The following is a 9,942-nucleotide window of genomic DNA, read 5'->3' on the forward strand; positions in this document are numbered from 1 at the left end:
AACTATCCAGCTCCCCTACTCCCCGGAGAGCTGGTCCCTATTTCCCCTTAAATCCTGACATTAAAAATCGCCCTTGTGCCTACTTTGCTCGGTGGGGAGCAAATAAATACCCTTTTCTTGGCCTTTTGGCCAAGATCAGTGTAGTATATGTTCCGGCAGATACAGCAAGCAAAGACCAAATGTGGAGGCAACCCCATATATAAAACCTTGGTCAATGTAGGGGAAACCCTTCATGCCAATTGTCACTATCCAGCTCTCCTACTCCCCGAGGAGTTGGTCCCCATTTCCCCTTCACTCCTCACATTAAAAATCGGCTTGTACCATATGTGCTCGGTGGGGGAGCAAATAAATACTAACTCTTAATCCCATTCTTTAGGATTGCTTGGCCTTCGGGCCAAGATCAAACTGTATTATCTATTCCAGCAGATACATCAAGCAAAGACCATATGTGGGGGCAACCCCTACATATAAAACCTTGGTCAATGTAGGGACAACCCTTCATACCAATTGTTACTGTCTAGATCCCCTACTCCCCGGAGAGTTTGTCCCAATTTACCCTTCACTCCTCACATTAATACTTTGCTTGTGCCTAATTTGCTCGATGGGGGAGCAAATAAATACCTACCCCACATATAAGACCTTGGTCAATGTAGGGACAACTCTTTATACCAATTGTATCTATCCAGCTCCCCTACTCCCCGGGGAGCTGGTCATCATTTCCCCTTCACTTCTCACATTAGAAATCGGCCTTATCCCTAATTTGATCGGTGGGGAAGGAAATAAATACCAACTCCACATAAAAGACCTTTGTCAATTTAAGGACAAACCTTCATACCAATTGGCACTATCCAGCTCCCCTACTCCCCGGGGAGTTGGTTCCCATTTCCCCTTTCACTCCTCACATTAAAAATCGACCTTGTGCCTAATTTGCTCTGTGGGGGAGCAAATAAATACTCTTTTCTTGGCCTTTTCGCCAAGATCAAAGTGTAGTATCTGTTTCGGCAGATACTGAAAGCAAAGACCATATGCGGGGGGCAACCTTGGTCAATTTAGGGGAAACCCCTCATAACAATTGTCACTATCCAGCTCCCCTACTCTCCGCGCAGTTGGTCCTTATTTCCCTTCACTCCTCACATTAAATTTGGCCTTGTGCCTAATTTGCTCAGTGGGGAAGCAAATAAACAGCAACCCTTCATACCAATGGCCACTATCCTGCTCCCCTACTCCCCCGGGAGTTGGTCCCCATTTCCCCTTTCACTCCTCACATTAAAAATCGACCTTGTGCCTAATTAAATACCCTTTTCTTGGCCTTTTGGCCAAGATCAAAGTGTAGTATCTGTTCCGGCAGATGCTGCAAGCTATGACTAGCTATGACTAGCTATGACTAGCAAAGACCAGATGTGGGGGCAACCCCACATGCCTGACCTTTAACCAGCTCCCATTTCCAACCTCTCGGGAGCTGGTCCCCTTTTTCCCTTCCCCCTCCCTTCACTCCTCACATTAAAAATCGGCCTTGTGCCTAATTTGCTCGGTGGGGGAGCAAATAAATACCATCTGTTCCGGCAGATACTGCAAGCTATGACTAGCTATGACTAGCAAAGACCAGATGTGGGGGCAACCCCACATGTCTGACCTTTAACCAGCTCCCATTTCCCACCTCTCGGGAGCTGGTCCCCCCTTTCCCTTCCCCCTCCCTTCACTCCTCACATTAAAAATTGGCCTTGTGCCTAATTTGCTCGGTGGGGGAGCAAATAAATACCATCTGTTCCGGCAGATACTGCAAGCTATGACTAGCTATGACTAGCAAAGACCAGATGTGGGGGCAACCCCACATGCCTGACCTTTAACCAGCTCCCATTTCCCACCTCTCGGGAGCTGGTCCCCTTTTTCCCTTCCCCCTCCCTTCACTCCTCACATTAAAAATCGGCCTTGTGCCTAATTTGCTCTGTGGGGGAGCAAATAAATACCATCTGTTCCGGCAGATACTGCAATTAAGATAATTTGTACCAGTCAATGGAGGGGAAACCCTCTATACTGGGACAATTATTATTTTTGGTAACCAGAGTGACCCCTTTTAGGGGAGCTGGTTTTTACCTCACATTAAAAACGGCCTTGTGCCTAATTTGCTCAGTGGGGGAGCAAATAAATACCATCTGTTCCGGCAGATACTACACTTAAGATAATTTGTACCAGTCAATGGAGGGGAAACCCTCTATACTGGGACAATTATTATTTTTGGTAACCAGAGTGACCCCTTTTAGGGGAGCTGGTTTTTACCTCACATTAAAAACGGCCTTGTGCCTAATTTGCTCAGTGGGGGAGCAAATAAATACCATCTGTTCCGGCAGATACTGCAAGCTATGACTAGCTATGACTAGCAAAGACCAAATGTGGGGGCAACCCCACATGCCTGACCTTTAACCAGCTCCCATTTCCCACCTCTCGGGAGCTGGTCCCCCCTTTCCCTTCCCCCTCCCTTCACTCCTCACATTAAAAATTGGCCTTGTGCCTAATTTGCTCGGTGGGGGAGCAAATAAATACCATCTGTTCCGGCAAGCAAAGACCATATGTGGGGGAAACCCCACATATAAGACATTGGTCAATGTAGAGGAAACCCTTTACACGAATTGTAACTATCCAGCTACCCTAATCCCCTGGGAGTTGGTCCCCATTTCCCCTTCACTTCTCACATTAAAAATCGGCCTTGTGCTTTATTTGCTAGGTAGGGGAGCAAATAAATACCAACTCTTAATCCTGTTTTTTGGTATTGCTTGGCCTTCAGAACAGATCAAAGTGTAGTATCTACTCCGGCAGATACTACAAGAAAAGACTATATGTGGGGCAACCCCCATATAAGGCCTTGGTTAATGTAGGGGCGACGCTTCAAACCAATTGTCACTGTCCAGCTCCCCTTCTACCCCTGGAGCTGGTCCCATTTCTCCTTCACTCCTCACATTAAAAATAGACCTTGCGCATAATTTGCTCGGTGGGGAGCAAATAGATACCAACCGCACATATAAGACCTTTGGTAAATATAGGGACAACCCGTCATACCAATTGTATCTATCCAGCTTCTCTATGCCCCGGGGAGCTTGTACCGATTTCCCCTTCATTCCTCACTTTAAAAACGGCTTGTGCAGTATTTGCTCGGTGGGGGAGCAAATAAATACCAACTCCACATATAAGACCTTTGTCAATGTAGAGGCAACCCTTCATAGCAATTGTCACTATCGAGCTCCCCTACTCCCCGTGGAGTTGGTCCCCATTTCCCCTCCACCACTCACATTAAAAATTGGCCTTGTGCCTAATTTGCTCGGTGGGAGAGCAAATAAATATCAAAGACATTTGTCAATGTAGAGGCAACCCTTCATAGCAATTGTCACTATCGAGCTCCCCTACTCCCCGGTGAGTTGGTCCCATTTACCCTTAACCACTCACATTAAAAATCGCCCTTCTGCCTAATTTGCTCGGTTGGGGAGCAAATAAATATCCTTTTCTTGGCCAAAAGGCCAAGATCAAAGTGTAGTATCTGTTCCGGCAGATGCTGCACTTAAGATAATTTGTACCAGTCAATGGAGGGGAAACCCTCTATACTGGGACAATTATTATTTTTGGTAACCAGAGTGACCCCTTTTAGGGGAGCTGGTTTTTACCTCACATTAAAAACGGCCTTGTGCCTAATTTGCTCAGTGGGGGAGCAAATAAACACCATCTGTTCTTCAGATGCTGCAAGCTATGACTGGCTATGACTAGCTATGAATAGCAAAGACCAGATGTGGGGGCAACCCCACATGCCTGACCTTTAACCAGCTCCCATTTCCCACCTCTCGGGAGCTGGTCCCCTTTTCCCCTTCCCCCTCCATTCACTCCTCACATTAAAAATCGGCCTTGTGCCTAATTTGCTCGGTGGGGGAGCAAATAAATACCATCTGTTCCGGCAGATACTGCAAGCTATGACTAGCTATGACTAGCAAAGACCAGATGTGGGGGCAACCCCACATGTCTGACCTTTAACCAACTCCCATTTCCCACCTCTCGGGAGCTGGTCCCCTTTTCCCCTTCCCCCTCCCTTCACTCCTCACATTAAAAATCGGCCTTGTGCCTAATTTGCTCGGTGGGGGAGCAAATAAATACCATCTGTTCCGGCAGATACTGCAAGCTATGACTAGCAAAGACCATATGTGGGGGTGACCCCACATATAAGACCTTGGTAAATGTAGGGGCAACCCTTCATACCAATTGTCACTATCCAACTCCCCTACTCCCCGGGGAGTTGGTCCCCATTTCCCCTTCACTCCTCACATTAAATATCGGCCTTGTGCCTAATTTGTTCGGTGGGGGAGCAAATAAATACCATCTGTTCCGGCAGATACTGCAAGCTATGACTAGCTATGACTAGCAAAGACCAGATGTGGGGGCAACCCCACATGTCTGACCTTTAACCAGCTCCCATTTCCCACCTCTCGGGAGCTGGTCCCCTTTTCCCCTTCCCCCTCCCTTCACTCCTCACATTAAAAATCGGCCTTGTGCCTAATTTGCTCGGTGGGGGAGCAAATAAATACCATCTGTTCCGGCAGATACTGCAAGCTATGACTAGCAAAGACCATATGTGGGGGTGACCCCACATATAAGACCTTGGTAAATGTAGGGGCAACCCTTCATACCAATTGTCACTATCCAACTCCCCTACTCCCCGGGGAGTTGGTCCCCATTTCCCCTTCACTCCTCACATTAAAAATCGGCCTTGTGCCTAATTTGCTCAGTGGGGGAACAAATAAATACCATCTGTTCCGGCAGATACTGCAAGCTATGACTAGCTATTACTAGCTATGACTAGCAAAGACCAGATGTGGGGGCAACCCTACATGCCTGACCTTTAACCAGCTCCCATTTCCCACCTCTCGGGAGCTGGTCCCCTTTTCCCCTTCTCCTCCCTTCACTCCTCACATTAAAAATCGGCCTTGTGCCTAATTTGCTCAGTGGGGGAGCAAATAAATACCATCTGTTCCGGTAGATACTGCAAGCTATGACTAGCTATGACTAGCTATGACTAGCAAAGACCACATGTGGGGGCAACCCCACATGCATGACCTTTAACCAGCTCCCATTTCCCACCTCTCGGGAGCTGGTCCCCTTTTCCCTTCCCCCTCCCTTCACTCCTCACATTAAAAATCGGCCTTGTGCCTAATTTGCTCGGTGAGGGAGCAAATAAATACCATCTGTTCCGGTAGATACTGCCAGAGAAAACCATATGTGGGGACAACCCCACATATAAGACCTTGGTCAATATAGGGGGGACCCTTCATACCAATTGTCACTATCCAGATCCCCTACTCCCAGGGGTGTTGGTCCCCATTTCCCCTTCACTCCTCATATCAAAAATCGGCCTTGTGCTTTATTTGCTCGGTGGGGGAGCAAATAAATACCAACTTAACACATAAGTCCTTGGTCAATATAGGGGCAACCCTTCATACCAATTGTCACTATCCAGCTCCCCTATCTCCGGAGAGTTGGTCCCCATTTTCCCTTCAACCCTTACATTAAAAATTGGTCTTGTGTCTAATTTGCTCGCTGTTGGAGCAAATAAATACCCTTTTCTTGGCCTCTTGGCCAAGATCAAAGTATAGTATCTGTTCTTACTACATGCTGTACTTACGTTTGTAACGTTGTGATCTAAAGTGGGGGGTCACTTTTCTGTGTTAGTTTAATGTAAAAATGATCACCCACTTTACAACCAGTCAGTCACAAAACCATTGAAGTCATTCTCCAGATCATTCAAGTTGTTTTTGAAGGATTCCAGTTATTTGTTAAGCATTCAAGTCATTCTTAAGATCTTTCAATTCATCTTTAAGTTCATTAAAGTTATTTACTTTTTATTTATTTAAGTCATTTCGGCCACTTTTTCGGTCATTTTAGTTTATCTTTAAGAATTTCATGTTAATCCTACATTCACGCATTTATTCATTACACGAGAGCACGCGACTAATGGCTATCGGCCTTATATTTCCTTTAACATTTCTCTCCCACTTCCTTATACTTTAAGGAGTTGCATCGATATTATTACATTGTTTTGTCACGCTTATGTATTTAATCAATATTTCTTTGGTGTGTTACGCTTATATTTAAAATTGTATTTTCAATTAGTGACACATAAATTGCTACAACATTTTAGTCGGTTTGTTACGCTTAAGTTTTAAATAAAATTTTCGTTAATTTATGCTTACGTTTGTATTAGCATTAAGTATGTTAACAATCTTCTTTTCTTTTTTTTTTCTTTTTTTGCCCAGAAGAACACCTCTAAGTTAAAATTGGACGGACTTTCTCCTTTCAATGTAAGATAATAGTTATAAGCAGATCGCTTGGTCTAATCTATTATAATAATATCGTATTCCTCCAGGTTTGTTTGCTCACAAGTTAATTCATATATACAAAAGGCACACTTAGACAAAGTAACTTACTGCAAACGGACTTTTATACACATTTATTCAGCATGATTTCTATATATACTATTTGTTTAAATGAAATTTATATGAAGAAGTAACCTCATTTGCATATTACATTAAAGAAAATCTATTTTAATGATTAACTCTGTTATTAATTATGTGATGGTATAAAATTGTTTTAATTGTTCGTTTTAGAAAGGTAAAAGTTGATTTATTTAATTCATATTTAAATGAATTTAGTTCGATTATTATTATTATTATTATTATTATTATTATTATTATTATTATCATCATCATCATCATCATCATCATCATCATCATTATTATTCGGCACCAGTTGCATTTAGAAACAGAATAAAGCTATGAGCGTATATATATATATATATACAGCTATTATCAAATAAAATCTCTTTTTGTGGAATGCATTTCCGTTAATCTATTAGTTTTCCTCTTCTTGAAAGTTACTTTCTTGCTTAACCCTATTATTTTTAAATGCTACCATCAATGCTGGTTTTATTTTATCGGCTATAAGTAAAATCCGGAGATAATGTAGCAGTTACTTTTGAGATCCTATTTTCTTCCCATGTAACTTAATGGTATTTATTGCCCTCCCTCAGCGGGAAGATGAAATACAAGTGTCGGAAATAACACTGATCGGCAAAACAATCCTGGACATTCTAGCATTCCCCGTTATATACGCATCAGGCAATTACAAATAAACTTTCAGAGGAAGAACGCAAAGTGTGGAAAGTTAGATCTCATAGAACTAAACAGCACTAGAGACATACTTTAATCAACAGGAACTAAAACATCTCAACAATGGCATCTGACTGTTGACTTGGTTGCTCAGTGAAGTCGAATGTTTCTATACGGAGTGATTTATCTGTTGCTCCATGAATGTACTTTTGATCGGATGTATTTTCGTATTTTTAAGTATTTTTTTTTTTTTTACAATTCATTTGACAAATAATCAAACAAGCATGTTTCAATTCATATGTAGAAAAAAGGCGGCAGAAATTTATTCAAAAAATACACTAATCTAGAACCTGTCCTAAATTGTTCGTTGTCATTGCGTTTATTAAGTCACTTGGAAGTCTATTCTTACGTTAAAGGATTCTTATTGAGAAAACGGCACTCACCCGGTTTAATTGAAATCGGCAATGAAATAGTTTCATGTAGTGTCCGCATTGACCTCTTTTCTGGCGCTGTGAATAATAATACATCCTAAGACATATCGTAACGACTATTGAGGAGATTGTAGGTCAAAATAAAATCACTACATAATAGTGAGCATCCAAGCAAGAAAAGTACAGAGTGGGGTAAAAAAAAATTCCACTTTTTTAAATTCTTACTATGGCAATGCTGTTACAGTTATTCACCAGGTTAAAGTAAATCCATGATGTTAATGAACTGACAGTTTCTTTTACAGGATAACCAGTGAATTATTAAAATTGTTTATGCCTAGATATGGCCTGGACAGGTAAACACTGTGCATTTATTGTGGAAAATTTTCTCACAAACAAGAGAATAGATCACAACATCACACCCTGTGAAGGCATGGAAGAACAACATTCCCTTGGATTTCTCTGGTCCTAGATTGGACACAAGGTCATGTATAGGAATCCACCTGGTGTGTTCCCCCTTGCCGAATCTCACCCACATTTCCTGAAGACCAATTGCTGTGAGAGAAGGCATCATGGATATGGCAACCTTAAGAAATTTCAGAAACCATTTTTAGCTGAGAAGACACGACCAAGTTTTTGATCAAAAGCCATAGTTTATACAAAATAGTAATTACTTAGCATTATTAAGCATGCAAAAAAAACATACATAAACGTTTTCCTTGTTTTGTTTTTGAAAAGTAAAAATGTGGGAGATCTTTCTTCCGCAGCCTGTATTTTGAGTCGGTTTTTATAAAGTGTATGCGTTTCCCCCGCTTGTTGTTCAGTTGGACTGAAGATGTCACGTCAAACGGAAATGAAGTGCTTCCTGTTATACTTACACGACAGTCTGTTTTGTATATTGAACGTATATTTTTTTTTACATCCTTTTTTTGGGTTGAACAAAAACTTGTAATAAAGTAGATGAAATTATGGCAGAAATTATTAATTTACATTTAGACGGAAAACTCTTTATCCTACAAACATTTTCTTTTTTTTGTAATATAGTTTTAGTTGATTGATTATACTTATCTTTTAAATAAGACTGATTTATGTTTCTGAATTTTTTAGAAGAAGAAATCTGCAAAAATCCGTGGCGTAGCTGGTAATGCATTTAGGAAAAAAAAAATCACTTGTAAGTGGCAGTCTACTAAGATATGAACATATCACAAATAGACAGCAACATTTAGACGATCACACAATGGTGCCCCTTTATGATACAGCAATACAACATCAAAACAGATACTAGACTTTGCTCCATTTACTTTCATCCCTACAGAGATATAGTTACACCCAAGATTATTTTTTTCTGTCTTAGACAAATCTAACTCCCCCAAAATGGACAAGCTGAATTGGAACAATTATAAAAAATGTCTTCTTCAATAATAAGTACAGAAAAGATGAAGTGTAATATCAGAACATATACTACACTTTGATCAGAGTCAAATATTAGATATTAGGTCATCCTTAAGTCTAAAATAGCCTTTATTTCATGTATAAAGCTCAAGTTTAAATAGCCGCTACGTTAAATTATAAAGCTTAAGTTTGCAATAGCCTTTACACGTGTATGAAGTTAAAATAGTTTTTTTTTTCTTTTGTTAGCGTATAAAGCTTAAGGTTCACATAGCCTTTCCGTTTTTATGTAAAACTTAAGTTAAAATATAAATTTCGTTATTGTGTAGTTTGATATTGAAATGGCATTTTCGTTTGTGTACAAGACTTAAGTTTTAAGTAAACTTTTCTTTTAAACGTAGAGCTTACGTTTAAAATAGCATTCATTTACGGAGGTGGGTTTTGAAAGCAGCAAGTTGCAGTGCCTTTGTTTGGATTTTATTTATTTTTACTAAAACATTTTTCAAATCCGGAAAACAGCGAGATAAAACCGCAAAATCCGGATTATCAGGAAGCGGGGCGAGTTCTCAGGAAATAAGAAGTGAAAAACGAAAAACAAAACCGAAATAACAAAACATCAAACAATACCAAAATAAACGGATACTCTTAAATGCATCCAATAAATCAGAGCGTGCAGCGATGAAAGTGTTATTTTAAGCTGAGAAATGCAATCAATCTTCTACCTCGCTACGCTTTCATTTTATTTTTATCTAGTTTGCTATTGATGAGTACGTGTGATCGATCTATTTTCTATCTTGCGAGTTCGATTTTTTATCTGTTACATTATTTCTCGCCTAGCTTTTGATGATTGTATTTCACACGACAACACGTGTCTATATAATGTAGCCCCCCTTTCTCTCTTTACACACACACACATATATATATGTGTATATATATATATACATACATATATATATATTATTATTATTACCGTTTTATCTGTTTAG

The 9,942-nt window shown here is 40.5% G+C and overlaps 2 pseudogenes; both read left to right on the top strand.

The window, feature by feature from the left end:
• The first annotated feature begins 1,295 nt into the window (after window positions 1–1,295).
• Window positions 1,296–1,470, top strand: LOC145261370 (U2 spliceosomal RNA; annotated as a pseudogene).
• Window positions 1,471–5,589: 4,119 nt separating this feature from the next.
• Window positions 5,590–5,695, top strand: LOC145261397 (U2 spliceosomal RNA; annotated as a pseudogene).
• The last annotated feature ends 4,247 nt before the right edge of the window (window positions 5,696–9,942 follow it).

The sequence above is a fragment of the Euprymna scolopes genome, chromosome 37, assembly GCF_053919585.1.
Source record: "Euprymna scolopes isolate OS-2025 chromosome 37, ASM5391958v1, whole genome shotgun sequence".
Taxonomy (NCBI): domain Eukaryota; kingdom Metazoa; phylum Mollusca; class Cephalopoda; order Sepiida; family Sepiolidae; genus Euprymna; species Euprymna scolopes.